The sequence below is a fragment of the Vipera ursinii genome (assembly GCF_947247035.1).
Source record: "Vipera ursinii genome assembly, chromosome: 3".
NCBI classification, from domain to species: domain Eukaryota; kingdom Metazoa; phylum Chordata; class Lepidosauria; order Squamata; family Viperidae; genus Vipera; species Vipera ursinii.
Genome location: NC_139516.1, coordinates 30,241,621 through 30,258,977, shown reverse-complemented (window position 1 = coordinate 30,258,977; position 17,357 = coordinate 30,241,621). Strand labels below are relative to the sequence as shown.

The 17,357-nt window shown below is 37.0% G+C and overlaps 2 protein-coding genes across 3 annotated transcripts in view; one reads left to right on the top strand and one right to left on the bottom strand.

Moving 5' to 3' along the window:
- Positions 1-17,357, bottom strand: part of PIGU (phosphatidylinositol glycan anchor biosynthesis class U) — a gene marked incomplete at its 5' end in the record, with an annotated part of 662,778 nt that overhangs the window by 542,930 nt on the left and 102,491 nt on the right. The window lies entirely within an intron of this gene.
- ITCH (itchy E3 ubiquitin protein ligase) overlaps positions 3,110-17,357 on the top strand; it is a 56,115-nt gene continuing 41,867 nt past the window's right edge. For both annotated transcript variants that reach the window (XM_083358243.1, XM_083358242.1), the window contains exon 1: positions 3,110-3,206. The gene's annotated coding sequence lies outside the window, so the exon portion shown is untranslated. The remainder of the gene's footprint in view (positions 3,207-17,357) is intronic.

Below are 17,357 nucleotides of genomic sequence, written 5' to 3'. Positions count from 1 at the left end.
TGTATGTTGCATTGACAGAAATATAATTATCAAATCATGAGAAGTAATATTTATTTTAATTATGAATTAAATCCCTCTGAGTATTCTATCCAATTCTAGGCACCATACTTTAAGACAGATTCAGACAAATTGGAATGGGTGTACAGAAGGTGAATAAGTTGATCTGAAAATGTTTATGAGGAACAATTGGAGGATGGGGATTTTCTACCCTTGAGAAGAAGTGAGTGAGATGAGCCAGGGCACTGATTTGGTCAAAAGTGGCATAATTTCTTTTAAGTTTAATAAACAATTTTGGATTATTGTGTTTATAATTTAAATACCTTTTCAGTCAATTGAAATTCTGAAAAACAAATTCTTTACTCTTTGTACTGTACAAATGGCTGCATGAAATAAATAATCCCAAACCTCATGGACTAGAAGCCAATGTTCTAACGACTTGGTCATATTTAAATTCTAATTCCTCAATACCATAATTTCTAAAGTTTCCTAAAAATCCTATTAGATTCTGGGAATTTAAGGTACAATTGGAATGTATAGCATTTACTATTCCAGAGTAAACCTGAAATGTAATTATTGAATCTATGTAGAAAAGTTACAATTCATCCCATAAGTGTAAATAATTGATAGCTGTAGTTTCTTTTAAGATTATTTCAGCATCATCCATCAGAACAATCACCTTTCATCTGTTTTATTGAAAATCTTAACATGTAAAAATAAAATATAAATAATGTTTGTTCATGTGAAAGGTTTTTAACCTTTGACTACATTCTGCTCAAGGTGTTTTAGCCAGATTAAAAGTTTTTCTTCACTGTTGAGTTAAAATGGTTTCTACCTTAATTTATTCATAAAATTTACTGTCTACTGCAAATTCCTATCCTGCCTTTATTGCCTCTGTTCTTTGTCACTGCCAGTGGCCTGGTTGCCCTCTAAGTTAATGCTTGATAAATTCTAACAGATTTTATACATCATCTGGGTTGTACCTCATAACAAGGAGAAAATGCTATTTCAGCACTAATACAGCTAAGGACAACGTATAGCTGTCTCATGTATAAACTAGGGATGAGATGGGCAAAACATTGCCAGGGTATGTTTGTGCTGTGATTAGGCACAAATGGGGAAGGCTTTTTAAGAGGTTTGGACTTTATGCTACTATACTCTAGAATTTAAAATCCTGACATATTTCATAATTTCATTCTTGGTTTTACATTTCATTACATACATTTAGTGCTAACCAAAAATAGTGGTTTCCTGGATCAGAAAAAAACAGTCATACCTAAATAAGCAATGCAAAGAAATTAAGGATAAAATGTTTTATCTAAGAAAGTTATGCAAACTTTATGCAAAGAGGTGCACAATATAAACAAAGAAAAAAATATCAAAGGAGGAAGATATAAATAAGATATATCATGAATGCATATAGAGCAGCTGTACAAAATGATTACAAAATCAATGTTCATTATAGTGATTTAATCAATGAACTAAAGATAGGCATTCTGGAAAGAGAAATTAAACAGGAACAGGAAATATATTGCTATTATCAAAATTGCAGGGGTTAGTTAAATATCAGCAGAATTGTTTAAAACCTTTCAAGAATTTGCATTCAAAGTGCTACGTGGAGTTTTCAAGCAGTGGCCAAAAATCTGAAAAAAAATCAATTTACATTCTAGTGTCAAAAAAGGAAATGTCAGAATTTTTAAATTACTAAACAACTGCATTAATATCATGTGAGTAAACCAACCCTCAAGATGTTGTAATCCAAACTTCAATAATATATAGAACTGTCAGTTATACAGGATGCATTCATGGGATGCAAGTGTGCCTGAGATCACAGTGCTAATTTCTGGTTGACAATGAAAAAGGCAAGGGAGCTTCCAATGGTTACACAAGGTTTTTGACTGAGTAAATGACAAATTGTAGTAGCCCTTAAAAAAAAGAAAGGGGACCAGGCTGTTTCATTTGCTACTGAAGAATCTGTATGATGTCCAGCAATATTATACATAAGTATACTTCTTTTACAGATGGAAGTGAGGAAGACATAAAAGAACCTCTGGCTGAACATAGAAAAATAGAGTACCAAAGCTGATCTGCTGCTGAATATTAAACAAACTAAGATTATATTGATAGGTAGCACAAAACATATACAAATAAGTCGAGAAAAAGTTGAAGTAGTAAAAATGTCTTCCTAGTGTCAAAAATTTCTATGATTATAATAATAGCAAAAAGTCTGTGGAAGGAATAAAAGTATTATTCAGAAATTTCTAATGAGTCTAAAGGTTGAAGCAGAAGCCAACTGAAGATCAAAAATAATATCTAAGTATTAACAAGTACAAATACAAAAAGCAGAAGTTACAAATTGTAAGGAGCGGCCTGTAGAACACCAGATGGTGAAAGATAGGCTATGGACAAAGGGGCTTCCTGGAACATGGGAGGGACAATGGGTCAGAGGTCTTCAAACTCGGCCCTTTTATGACTCATGGACTTCAACTCCCAGAATTCCTCAGCCAGGCACGCTGGCTGAGGAATTCTGGGAATTGAAGTCCATGAGTCATAAAAGGGCCGAGTTTGAAGGCGGTCTGGAAAGTTTGTCGTTTGATTAGGGAAGGGGTGTTGAGTGCGATAGGGGAGGTGGAATCTGCGTCGGGGATAGGATATAAAAATGTGTTAAACAAGCTCTGTAAGGTGTGGCTGAACTCCTGTGTGTGTTTCAGTCCACCAAGCCTTTGCAAACGCTTCTTTTGAAATAAAAAACTTTGTTTGCTGGAATTCCAAGTGAGTTTGTTTCGTTTTGGATCTTGAGCCACGTTCCAAACATCTGCAATCTAGAAAAAATCTTTAGTGAGAAACACCACTAAAGAAATGTATTGTCAAAGCCACGATTCTACTTATTTTCCCAAGAACAAATGCCACAACTACGAAAGCAGTAAAAATAAAAAATAAAAACAAAAAAACAGAAACCAGACGTTCGCGTGCGATTTAAAGTCACCTCCTTTGTCAAAGACGGTTCAACCCGGGAGCCTATTAGAGCACAACGGCGCTCTCCAGCAGCTTCCTGGGAATTGTAGTCCTGTTCGGTTTCGTGTGACTGCGCACTCCCAGAAATCCTATTCTCTCTCGGAGCATGCGTCGTTGGCTCCCGGCTTTGGGAGTCGCTCTTTAAGCTTGGACCGGGTGCCATCTTAGTTGAGGTGTCGTCGCCTTCAGGGCTGGTAAGAAATCCGTTGTGCTGCTCGAGAGGGCTGGCGAAGCGCTGAGTTGTGAGGGAGGGCTCTTTTCTTCCGGCTGGGTAAACGTTCCTCAGGGTTTCTCAGGAGAGGGGCGAGGGAAAGCCTGAAATAGGCCCCGTCTTTGTGGGGCGGGGGGGGGGGTGGATGCGGAAGAAGGAGAGCTTGGTAGCAGGTGGTTCTTCCATGGAAGGCAGGGGGTCTCTCCTCAGAGGGACCAGGCCCCTTCTTTATCCCCCTGGGCCTCCGAGCGTGGCTTTCCCCCGTTTTGCCTGGGTGTCCGCGAACTTCTACTCCCGAGTGGGGTAAGGATTTGCTTCCTCAACCTTTGCCCCCCTCCTCTGCCACTTCCGCGGCGTTGGGAATTGGTGCGTTGTTTCCCCGCCGAAGTGCCTGGGTTGACCAGAGGAATATCTAAAATAAGCTCAAAGTCGATTAGAATTCAGCGTTTCCCAACCTTAGGAACTTGAAGAGGCGTGGACTTCAACTCCCAGAATTCCCCAGCCAGCTACGCTGGCTGGGGAATTCTGGGAGTTGAAGTCCACGCCTCTTCAAGTTCCTAAGGTTGGGAAACGCTGGATTAGATGACCGCTTGGCGCACTTTTAGGACCCGAGGGTGCCTATCATCCAGCTGACAAGCCCTGCGATAGAGTTGGTAGACCATATTGTGGCTCTTGATTACATGACTCGGGTCATTGGGATGGTTGTTGGATGCAGGACAGAGGAAGGGCTGGTAAGGGCTTCTTGAGTTCACTAATGTATTTGTCTGCAGATACTGTACCTTGAGCCCTTTTTTCTTCTTCTTGACCGTGTCTATTTTCAATTGGCTGCTAATAGTTGTTAGTTGAATGTTTTCCCTGTGCTCTTTTGACTCTGAGTAGATTTGTAGTGGATGTTAGCTCAAAATGCGGCTGGCTAGTTGGTGATGGATTGTATTGTGTGAAACTAGGCAATTGGGTTAACTCGGTGTCCATAGGTTACTGTATGGGAAAACACTGCCTATGACCTCTGTCAGTGTATGTCTTTGTAATTGACAAATACACCAAACTTATGTATGGTACAATACTGCTCTGTCCCATCCCTTTGGAAGGCAGCAAATGGTTCGATTATTAGGTTGACAGTGCAGTGAACTTTGATTCAATTTCTTTCCTGTCATTAAAGTGTTATGTATTTTAGAAGGTTTACTGGAGCTATGCTCAGATGTAAGTCCCTTGGCACATGTCTTATCTTTAATTTGCCTTGACACTTTGACTTAAGATGTTAACCATTCCAAATATATCTGCTGCCTAAAGGATGAATCTTCTTGGTGCAAAGCTAAAATGCTTCTCTGAGCTTTTTTAAAAAAAGTTGTGAGATAAATATTAAATTCAGTGAATAATTAGCAATGAAGTCATTATTTTGAAAGTAAAGTTTGCAACTGCTGTGTTTTGAGAGTGATAATACTGTATAACTGAAAATGGATTCTTTTACTTTAGATTCAGTTCAGATAATCAAACATTGAATTGCACAAAAAGAGCAATTAGCAAATTGCTTAAAATATCAATAGGATGGATTTTGAAAACTTTATATCCTCAATATTGTCGTTGAAGCAAACTTTTTTGTATGTGAACTATTGTATATTTTTCCACATATTGTAATGTGACAAATACCAGAAAAAATCATAAAGCTATTTTAAGTTTGTTGATTAAAGGACTTCAAGATTTTTATTCACACAGATGAATATGTTATTTTGTCCAAAGCACCTGTCATATAATTAAACCATTTTTGCAAGTAATGGACTTTGACAGTTGACATATCATACATCCTTACTTGGAATAATAAGATCTGAATATATTTCCATAGGAATGGGGTAATGAAAGCCTTCTAATTCAATGAAATTTGTTTAATTTAATTTATTCCTTACCTCAGTGAATATCTAACTGTGATTGAAGGAGTTTCTTGCTATATGGATATCATAGGCTGAATGTTAGACTGAATCTGTTGAAGAATAGGATCATTTGTCTTGTAACACTTGAGAACATGTGCTAGGTGTCCAAAAATAAATAACAATATTTGGATTCACTAATTCAAATATTTTAAAATATTAGAATTGTCAAGCAACAGTGCAAGGTTAAGACTGTTAACATTAGTATTACTAATATGATTTTTTTTAAAAAATGGATATCCTGTGGTTTCAAATCTGCAGCTCTTATTATCCATTATAATTGTTCTCCTATCTGGAATAGATAGGAGTTGAACAACATTCCAAGGAGCATAACATTAGTCACATTAAAACAATTTGAGAATTATAAATTGCAATTTTGTATGTGTGCTGAGAGCCCCTTTGTCAGATAAGCAAAAATAAGTTGTTCTTTCCTATTTTGTGGCACAATATACTTGTGGGAACAGATAGTATCAAAAGAACTCCAACTTGGCCAGCTTAGAAATATAATTAATGATAAGTATTTTAGTTTCTTCAGGAGTGTTTGCATTCTAAAAGAGATTTTAAGTTTGTATTTATATATTTGAAAGCATGAATCAGTTGGAACAGAAATGATACAGTGGAAATTGACTGCCAAATCAGTACTGGCAGATAAGAAATTTCAGAGTTAAATGGGAAGAGTTACAGAGTTTTTGGATTTTTTATTTTATTGTTACAAATTTCCCCTTAATTAGGATTAGCAGTTTCTACCTCCTAATTCTAAGAGGAGGAATGGGAAAATTTTAGTTCCTATGGGTTCAAGCATTAAATGTCCTTTTTGCTTCTCATTTCACAAAGAAGAGATATATGGCAAGTTTGCAGGTATAGAAGATCACAAGATTGGATTTCCCTTTCCAGAAATGGATTTCTTTCCTAGAAAGGAGTGGAGGTTATGATGATAAAGATGAAGCAATGTTTACCTGTTGGACTTCAGTTTATATGTATGGGTCAACATGATAAACCTCTTCAAAGATAGAGCAAATTATTATTATCATTGCTTAATAAATTAAAGCTTATACTTTGCTATTTTTTAGGTATATACACATCTTTCAAGTTGATTGAGTTTCTTCTGTGTATATAGATTCTCAAAATATGCACTTTTGTGTTGACTATTTTTAAGTGTTTCAGATACATAAATGTTTCTTTTTGAAGTCTCACTAATACAAGCAAACCTAAAGTGATGTTGCTAGGTGTTAATAATTTAAATACACTTACTACATTTCACAAAACCCCTGTGATTTTTTAAATGTTCCTCTTTAAAATGAATTCCAATTATCATTATTATAGTGTACAAGTTACAAAAATTTACAGATTTTTATTCCACTGCTTCTGCTTTTTCTTTGCACAGCAAAAATTTTATGTTAATATCAAATCAGCAAGGATAACATTTTAATTGACCAAATAATCATGATTTTGTGATATGCCAAAAACTTAATGTTTCGTTGTCTAGATTTATTTGGCAGTGAACAGGTAAGATGTTTTAATGGATCGATGCTAACACCTTGGTGGTCCTGTAGCCCAAAGATGTTTTGTAATGAAGCTGTTGAATTGTTAACCAAAACCATATTGCATAGTAATTACAAACAAGTGAAATTCAAATAAATAAAACCATCTTTATGTAATGGAGAAAATTTAAAGCAATACTTAATAGAGGAAATAGCCAAGTGTCATCAGTGGTGATTTTAAACTAGCTGTAAAGATTGCCTATCCAGGTCGCTCACTTTCTATAATGGCTGAATAAATTCATATTGCTTGGAAGCAGTGCCAGGGATTGTCCCATTATTTTCTTTGAAAATCACCACAGTCAATTTTTTTCTTAATGTTTAAAATAAAATTCAAGTGAACTTGAATTCCTTTAAAGATTCTAGATTGGGCAATATGTTTGGCATAATTTCTAGCATAATGTTTTGATTAAGACTAAAATGTTCTTTTGTATTGTTATTTAGGATGTTCACCTGTATCTTTTTTCAGCGAATAATAATTTTATTACATAGAAGTTTCAATAACTTGACCAGTGTTGTATCAAGACCAGACTAACTGATATGCTACAAAAAGTCTAGCACTCCACTGTAACAGAATTTTGGGGGAAAAGAAAACTCCAAGCATCCTCTGAAACTTCATTGATTTCATCAGTACGGGGTTTGGTATCATCAGTATGCTGACGATACCCAATTATACAGTGTATCTCCACCCTTAGCCAGACAAGTGATGTGGTGGCCTGGTTGTGGAGGAACCCCATCTTCAACTTAACCATAGCAAGACTGAGTAGCTATTAGCTTCTAGATCCCAAGACCAGTTGATTCTTTATCTTTGATTCTGATGGGGTAGCATTTCCTGGACTCAGTTGTGCACAATTCGGGGGCCCTCCTGGACTCACAACTACTGCTTGAGGAGCAGAGGGAAGCTGAGGCCAGGGAGGTCTTTGTACAAATTTGTCTGGGGTACCAGTTGTGCCCTTCCTGAACCAGGAGGCCCTGCTCAGGGTCTATTACATCTTAATCTGAATGCGTTACTGTAATGCATTCTATATGGGACTGCCCTTGAAGTCACCTGGAAACTTCCACTAGTCCAGAATGCAGCAGCACACTGACTAATGGGGAACTCTAGGTTTGCCCATGTAACACCATTGTTGTATGACTTCCAGCTTCTTTCTGGGTGCAGTTAAGGTACTAGTTATTACCTTTAAAGCCCTATATGCCACAGGGCCATGTTATCTGCATGCCTTTTCCGTGGCAGCCCCTGCCCTATGGAACACTCTGCCCCCTGAAGTTTGGCAGGCCTCCACTTTTAGCCTTGTTTAAGGCTTTGAAGACTTGGCTTTTCCCAAGCATTGGGATAAGACCAGATTACATTATAAAACTGATTTAGCACCAGTTTTTTTTATTTTAATTGGTTGAGTTTCATAGCTTTAATATGATTTTATGTATTTTCTAATTTTTAATTGTGAGAATTCCCAGAGGTGGTTGAAAGATGGGCAATTATATAAATGTTATAAATAGTAAAATAAAAAAAAGAACCCTATAATCCAACAGTCCACTATTATTCAGAAGCTCCTTGGAAGCCCTTTAAATAATGACAATTGTAGCGTTCTTAGCATTGGTTTGTGGCTTATTATAGTCAAGGAATGTTTTTGATAATGCATTTAATAATCTCTGATAAGTAAACTTTCCATTAATTTATGTAAACTCATAATATTTAATAAAGTTGTTCATTATTTTGCCTTGTGACAGCAAAATCTTTAAGGTAATTATGCATCTTATGCTAAACATTTTCCTTTTTATCTGTCTTAAGACAAAAGGCAACCAGTAATATGGTTAGTGAAATTTCTGTTGTTCCAAAAATACATTAATTTCATGATCTGCTAATTTTAGAAATAGAAGTTATAAGCAGGGACATTTTATAAGGAAAGTCTCAGTTGTTACAGGGAGTCTTACCCTCTAGTGTTATTCCAATAGCATATTTTATTCTGCTAACAGAATAAATTCTTACTTAGCTCTTTTTTGCTCCCAAATATTCCCCAGATTTCAAGCATGGAGTTGGCATACATAATGGGATGAGAGAAGGAAACTAAAGGGTAATTAATGGAAGCACAAGTAATGTATAAGTAGAAGTCTGAGAATGCAGTATTAGATGCAGCTTATAATTACAAAAATTTCTTGCAGCTATCTAACATTTGCATTAAATTCTTTAAACATTAAAATTCACTGTATATATGAAGAGAACTATAAGTTGATAGAACATATTTGTTGCCACGTATTCATCCCCAAATTCTAGTCAAGAACTCTCAATTAAAAGAAAATTATCTGAAACCTTGTTTGCTGGTTACTTGTGCTACTGTATATATCTAGAGATAACTTTGATAAAGTAATACAAGAGTTGAAAAAGTAAGTGACAGTTTAGGGGAAGTGAGACGGGTGAAAGCATAAGAAAGAGACTCAAAATAACCCCTCAGTTCTACTCATTGTAAGTGGGAATGGAGGGAAATGCTGGTAAGCTTTGAAGATTCTGTGATATCTTACAACAATAAAGTAGTATTCCTTATGCTTTTTTCCTGACATGGCCTGTTTTGAAAGGGTGACATTAGAAGACTTTTATATCTCTTTTAAGAATGAGGACTCAGATTGTTGGGGGCACTATGCTGACATAGTAAACAGCCCAAAGGTCCCAACCTTTCCGGCTCTGTGGACTAGCAGCAACGGGAGGGGGGGAATGGACCTTGACGTGCTCAACCGCTGCTTGCACTGCCAGGATCCTAATAGGCCATGGACTAGATCCGGGCTGCGAACTAGGGGTTGTGGACCCTTGCTGTAAAGCACTATTGGGAGGTATATAAGTGTAAGTGCTATTGCTAATTAAAATATAAGTACAGATAGTCATTGACTAACAACCATTCATTTAGCGTCCATTCAGATTTACAGTGCCACTAAAAAAGTCACTTATGACTGGTCCTCGCTTTTACAGCTGTTGCAACATCTCCACGGTCACATAATAAAAATTAGGGCACTTGCCTATTAGCATGTATTTATGATGGGCGCAGCATTCTGGAGTCATGTCATTGTTGATGGCAGTCTTCCCAACTGGCATCTGACAAGCAAAGTCATTGGGGAAGCCAGATTTGCTTAATGACCACATGATTCACTTAACAACTGGAGTGATTTGTTTAATAACTATGGCGAAAAACAGTGTAAAATCAGGTGCGACTCACTTAACAACCACCTTGCTTAGTACTGGAAATTCTGGTCCTAATTGTGGTTGTAAATCAATGATTACCTGTACATCTCATTTAGTAAGAAAGGATGTTGTTAGATCTGAATTTCATTACATAGTTACTTGACTTTTATATCATCTGCATATATTGTCACACAAATGATGTAAATTACTGCAAACAGCATAAAATATTAATGTAATTTTGCTAACAATACACATGCCATAAATGTATGTGAATTGTTTGGAGTAATTTGGATTCATTGCATTTAATCTGTTGTTTTGAAGTAATGAAGAAGAAGTTATTGTTCCTTGTATACAAAATCTGAAGTTTTGTTTCAGATTCTATGAAGAAACACCAACAAAATTCTTCAGTGCTTTTTGGATGAATGTTGGGATTCAGATTGGTTTGGAGATTACTGCCTAGCTGTTTCCCTAACTTTTGTGATCTCTATGCATATGAGCCATGTAGACTAAAGCGAGGTAAACTCATAATATAGTTATCAAATTTGCATGACTTAAATTTTTGTATATATTTTTATATAATAATTCCTTTTATTTGGGAAAGCTCATTAAAATATTGAGTATCCATTATGGTTAAATGTGCTGTGCTGTTATCCACTCTGATAAGCATCCAGATAATGTGTGAAATGATTTATAGAATTATGATTAAAATATTTTGAATCACTAATTTTTCCCAGTTTAATATTTTCAAAGGTTTGAGGTCTCATTCTAGAAATACTGATCTACATTGTCACAATATTTTTATACATAAAATATTACCAATTGGTAACCATTTGTTAGACATCTGTTTCAAATAGATGATGTTCCAGACTCTACCCAGTTCCCCCACTTTCAGTCAAGCCAGGAATGGACATCCTCACTGAGAACAATGTTCATAAGGCTATTTGCAAAACTCCACAAAGATTTGTGGTTTGGTGGATCCAAGACCTCATTTTTTCCTTCCAGAGAAAATTGGTTTGTTAACAAAGAGATCTGGAGTTTTCTAAGCTCAGCTTCTTGCTCCTGAGGTTATAGGTCATTATGACTTGGACCAAGTGTAGTAAAGAACGGATTTTATATGAGTCCAGATTTTATATTCTTAATGGTGTTGGTCTGAAACATGATCTTGATATATCATAGCTGTTGATTAACTAGTTGCTTAATGGTGTGAGTCCAGAGTTTCATAAAAATATAGTTCAAGACAAGCATTTGGAATTGAAAATTATATCTATGTGAGTTCAAATTCTTAAAAAATTTAAAACTTAGTATACTAAAATATGAATTCCTTGCAGTATAACTGCAAATATGCAAACTGCAAGTATTTCAAACTACATCTTTGAAATACTACAAAGAGAAGCACTAAGTAATATTGAGTAATTAGCTATATTATAGTTTGAAACAGAGTCCTGCAGCTTATACCACAGGGGTTCCCAACCGGGAGTGTGAGACAATATTCCAGGGGGTGTGAAAACTTGGGTTTTCAAAATTATAGTGTATATGCATAATTTGTTGCCATTATTTTGAACTTTTGTAAGGGGTGCAAGAGTATATCAGAAGTGTTCTAGGGGTGCGGGGTATAGAAAAGGTTGGGAGCTGCTGTTCTAGCACCACTATACAAATTTGGAGGCATATTGTGGATGTTCTCTCAAAATGTCTCTCTGGTAGTCATTTTATGAATAGGCAGATGAGTGGTGGTGTTGTCTATTCATATATGGCCTACCAGTGTAGTCAATCATAAAATGTCAATTTACCATGAGGAAGATTAAATCAATGTGATTAAACCAATGTGAAGGGATGGGATATAACATTTGTCACAATACTGAAATTGTCAATCCCCTCAGCTTCCCCAGAATGTTCCCTCTTACATCCAACCCCCCATTTAAAAGTTGGCATGTATCCAATCATGATATTAGTTACAGCTATACAGCATTTTTATGTTTTAAGGATGATTATGGTACTCAGAGATATCCCTTGCAAATATAATAAAAGCCAAATGAGAGAGGGTACATTGAGGCCACAGGTACCATTCAGTCTATTCCCATCTGGAAGTATTCTTGGGAAGGAGACTAGTAAACTTATAAGTGCATGTGTATAAAATAGAAATTTTATTTACTTGAAAAGATTTCAACTTACATGAGGAATTTTGTAATCTTTTATTTCTTGCTGTGTTTTGTTTGTTTATTAAATTTGGAGACCACCTGATTCCCAAAAGGCTCTGGGCCACTTTGTAATTGAGAAAATTACAAACAATTATTTGCAGATTATTCTGTGATAATTTTCACATAAGAGAAAAACTAAGCAATAAAAAGATATTTACATGTGAAAGAGGAAAAACAACCAAATATACCCAAAATGATAATCAACAACAAAACTAACAAAGTTCCAGCATCCATCTTAACCAAAGCTTGAGAGCAGAACGTGTTTCTAACAACATCCAGAACAGCTGTAGTATGGGAGCCATGTGAATCTCTGTGGCACCATAACAGAGAAGGTATATTACCTAGATTCTGATAGATGAAGTTATTTGATTGAAAGGAACATGCCCTTTCTAGCACTGATAATGTTATCTAGTTTGGGTAATGAAACATCTGCAAAAACAGTTTTCTTCAGAATCCTTCATCTAATCAGGCACTATTCCATGTAGTGCTTCATAGCTGATAATCAGCACCTTAAATTGCACTAGGAAGTAAACTGGTAATCAATACAGCTAAATAGTGATGACATGAATAATGTGACCATCCCCTCCTTTGATGAAGCTGTCTCAAATGAACCCAAATACTGGTCACTTACCAGGAAACTTTAATAACCCAGGAAGGCCCTGGATCTAATAATTAGGTCATTGAATTCACATATAAAAGGACCTTGTCCACTTCTTTTAGAGCAGGCATGTCAAACTGCCAGCCTGCCAGCCAGATGCGTCACGCCGAAACCACGCCCACCCCATTGCTGGCAACGGGGAAAAAGTTGCAATACGTCGCACAACGTTGCAGGTTTGACATGCCTGCTTTAGAGTAAGATGCTCATTTCGGTCCAGATAACTTCACGAGATCATATTCCAAGCACTTCAATGGAACCTGCTCATTTGGAGTCCATACCTGAATGAATCCAAGTATCTATCCATCAGATAGCAAGAAAATTCCTCTAGAGATGTTCTTGTGGCCCATCCTTCCCCAGCAAGGCACAGCTCACCCTAAAAGGTCCACTGGGCATCTTATCGACAGACATAATAATGGCAGAGAAATAATGGTTTCAACACATTTGTCACCATAGTGTAATCCATAATATTAGTTCTTAACTGGTGTTTGATTGGACTTATAGTACACTTTATTTTTCTCCAATGGCATTCCGGGCATCTTTTCTTGCTTCCCAAGGCACCCCTAGTTTATTGCCCAAAGAGAAGCTGCATAGGAGCAATGTGATCCAAAACTTCTGTCACATGCCTGTTCCAGCTTGCGACCAAGGCCTTAGCCAAATTGCCCACTAGACCTTCAGCTAAAACCCTGTGAAAGGCAGACAATAATAAGTCTTAAGTGCACTGTTGTGTCTAGTACACAACTCAGCCCGTATTCTGTGGGCAGTGTAGGAGCATTAGAAGCTACTTGTCTCCTTTTTTCTGTCAGCTTCAAGTTCAGGAAATGGGTGAGTATTCTGAGGAAGGCGGCAGCTCTGCAAACGGGCCGCGGCAGCTTTCCCAAAGAGCGGCGCCGCTGCCCGTTCGTGCACGCGCACGTCTCCAAACGGGCGGTGCCACTCTCCATTTGGAGAGATGCACGCGCACCACTGCCCGTTCGAAGAGGTGCGCGCGCACCGGGCGGCTGGGAGCCGCAGGAGACGGTTCAAAGAGCCGCATGCGGCTCCGGAGCCGCGGGTTGGCGACCCGTGGGCTATACAATACTGAAGAATGAAGTCTTCAGTGAACAAAAGAATCATTCATTGTTATAATATGTATAATAGTGATGTATATAAGCTATTAAAGGGAAGGGAAATTATACTCTTTATTGTGCCATGATCAGTTTTAATTGCTTCTTAGCCTTCGGAAGGATTCCGTGTAGTGAGACATCCAGTGTTTCTGTGGAGCTGTGTTCAAATATATTTAAAGTTTGAGACCAATTAGGAATTTGCTATGCATTTTTCTATATGTAAGTGTTTATGTCTACATGATCACCAACATTATAAGGTACTTGTGCTGTTTTTTATTTTAGTTTCAAGTTTTAATTGATGGGAAATTCATCTCCTAGTACTCTTTAATAAAAACTCAGACTTTCTGTGCCTTATTTCTAAAATAAGATTACATAATTCTAGTTCTGAGATTTGAGAAATAATGCTGTTGTACTTGTAAACGTGGATTTTCTGGTAATGTTCAGCTTACGTAAAAAAACACTTTGATGTTATCATGAAGATCCAAACTTTTTTAAAATAGCAGATTCTGTTATCTATGCAAAATACTATTTTGTTTTTAAATCACCAAAAAAGCAATGGTACCTACGCCCAAAATAAGCCCTAGCTTGATTTTGGGGGGTGGGCCTAATATAAACCCTATCCCCAAAATAAACCCTAGTTTTGGGGCAAGGCATGCGCTTAAAAATCAAGCTGGGGGGGGGGAGAAGTGGAGCTTACCATTGCAGCCAGGCCTCCCACGGATCTACACTTGCCTCACCGGCCCACTTCTTCTGCGGCTGAAGATGTAGCTTCATTCTGCAGCTGAGAATGGAGCGCTGCCCTGCATTTCACAGTCTTTGAGAAAGGCCTCTGACTACAAAATGTAGGGTGGAGCTCCATTCTCAGCAGCAGAATGAAGCTGCTCCTTTGGCTGCAGAAGTGGGCCGGCTGGGCGAAGCTGTCGGAGTTGCTTCTGCAAGGTGAGTGGAAAAGACACCCCCCCCCCAGAAAATAAGATCTGGTGCCTCTTTTGCAGGCAATAATAATAATAATAAATTAATAAATTAATAAATTAATAATAATAATAATAATAATTAATAATAATAAATAAATAAATTAATAAATAAATATTATTAAGTACATACAAATGTAAAATCAGAGCTGCCAGTTCTTTAGCTAGTGTTGGCCTTCATACACATCAAGTTATCCCCAAGAGATATTACAGGAAATTGTAATGTATCAGTGTAATATATGTGTGGGTCCAAGCAGTGTGACCTTTTGTAATTGACCGATGCAAATTTTGTCAATGTGCATATTTTCTAAGAGCTTTCAAAGATTTTTTGGTACGGCACCCAGTGTGCCAATAACCTCTGGGACCACCAAGACTGGTTTATGCAGAAACCTTTTAATTATTATTATGCTTTAAAATATTCAAACAATCTTAAGCACATTGTCTTTAATTGTTACATCACTGCCTTAAGGATCTCTATGTTGTAGCTGGAGACTGAGGGCAAAATAACCAGCCAACTTTTATCTAATATTGGAAAGAATACAAAGAAGACTCCACCTTTAAGAATAGTCATTCACAGCTTATGCCTGCATTTTTTTCTGTAAAAACAAAAAACCCAAAGCCCCACTGTGAGTCAGTTCTGTTTTCTTGGGAAAGGGTACGTATTTATTCCATTTATCATACTATAAATCTGTTACAAGCAAAACCAGACTTGTTCTTTGCAAAATTAACAAATTAAAGAAGGTTTTATTTATTGTTTCACCATCAGAAATATTTGCTTTGGGGAAGTAGAAATTAAGAATTGATTGCAGGGAGAATGAAGGATACATTTGTATGAATTATTCATGTGTCCTTTTTGTGTAAAACAAAGCAAATGTTAATGGGTCACTTTGCCAGAGTACTGTTTCTCCCTAGTAGAAAGTCATAGTAGTTAATAAGAAGAATATCTCCATTGTTTTCTTTGTGCATTTCCAAAAATTTGAAGGGGTGGGTGACATAAAGATCGGAAAATTAACTAAAGGAAAACCCACACGTTCATGAGCATAAGGATTTGGAAGTGGAACTTTTAGATTCTTCTCTCAGCTCCTTTGGGATCTGCTATTAAGTTTTGTGCTAGCCAAGCAAGTTTAAAAATCAGGCCTTTTCACAAGAAAAAAAATGAAGACAATTTTGAGCTTCTCCACATAATATAGGAGCTATGAAGATTAATATTTGCCTTTCAAAGCAAAAGCAACCAATCTGTCAGTTTCACAGTCTAGGCAAGTACTGGAGTGGAAAATAGTTGCTCAAGTACATGTTATTAATATCTCAGATAAAATGTTTGAATAACTATTTGGCTGTTGTGAAGGGTTGCTTATTATTGATTTCTGTGGGATATCTTTCAAGTCCTATGTTTAACCACTGTAAGAAGTTGATGAATTTAAAAATGGAAGAAATGCCACCTACTTTAACTCCTAAAACAACCAAAATATAATTTATACGGAGCTTCATAGTAGTCTTTCATTTACATAAATTTATGTTTGACCATCCTAACATTTTTAAGAGATGTAGTGGCTATCTAAACTTTAGGTCAAGTATAAGACTGTTGTAAAATACAATATGTTGAATTAGGTGGAATGGAAGTTGTAAAAATAATCTAAGCTATACCTTCTTGGCTATATAGTAATTATTATTCTAGTTTATAATTTGCATATATTTACTTTGTCCATTGTTAGTGCATATTTCATTTCATTTTATTATTTTTCATGTTTCTAGACCGCCCATCTCACTCCTTTCCTTGCTACTGATTGTTTTGCCAACAAGTACCTGTCTGGGATAGAACAAAAGGAGATCATTTTTATTATTTATCTTATCAAATACTCAGAGCTGTTGACAATAATTGTGTTAATAGTCTTAATTGTTGTTGTTGTTAGCTGCGAAGTCGTGTCCGACCCATCGCGACCCTATTGACAACGTTCCCTCAGGCCTTCTTGTCCTTTACCATCTTCTGGAGTCCATTTAAGCTTACGCCTAGTGCTTCAGTGACTCCATCCAGCCACTTCATTTTCTGTCGTCCCCTTCTTCTATTGCCCTCAATCTTTCCCAGCATTAGGCTCTTCTCCAGTGAGTCCTTCCTTCTCAATAGGTGGCCAAAGTATTTGAATTTTAGCTTCAGGATCTGGCCTTCTAAAGAGCAGTCAGGGTTGATCTCCTCTAGGACTGACCGGTTTGATTGCCTTGCAGTCCAAGGGACTCGCAGGAGTCTTCTCCAGCACCATAGTTCAAAGGCCTCAATTCTTTGGCGCTCAGCCTTTCTTATGGTCCAACTTTCACTTCCATACATTGCAACTGGGAAGACCATAGCCTTGACTATACGCACTTTTGTTGACAGGGTGATGTCTATGCTTTTTAGTGTGCTGTCTAGATTTGCCATGGCTTTCCTCCCTAGGAGCAAGCGTCTTTTAATTTCTTGGCTACAGTCCCCATCTGCAGTGATCTTGGAGCCCAGGAAAATAAAATCTGTGACTACCTCCATTTCTTCCCCATCTATTTACCAGGAATTGAGAGGGCCGGATGCCATGAGCTTGGTTTTCTTAATGTT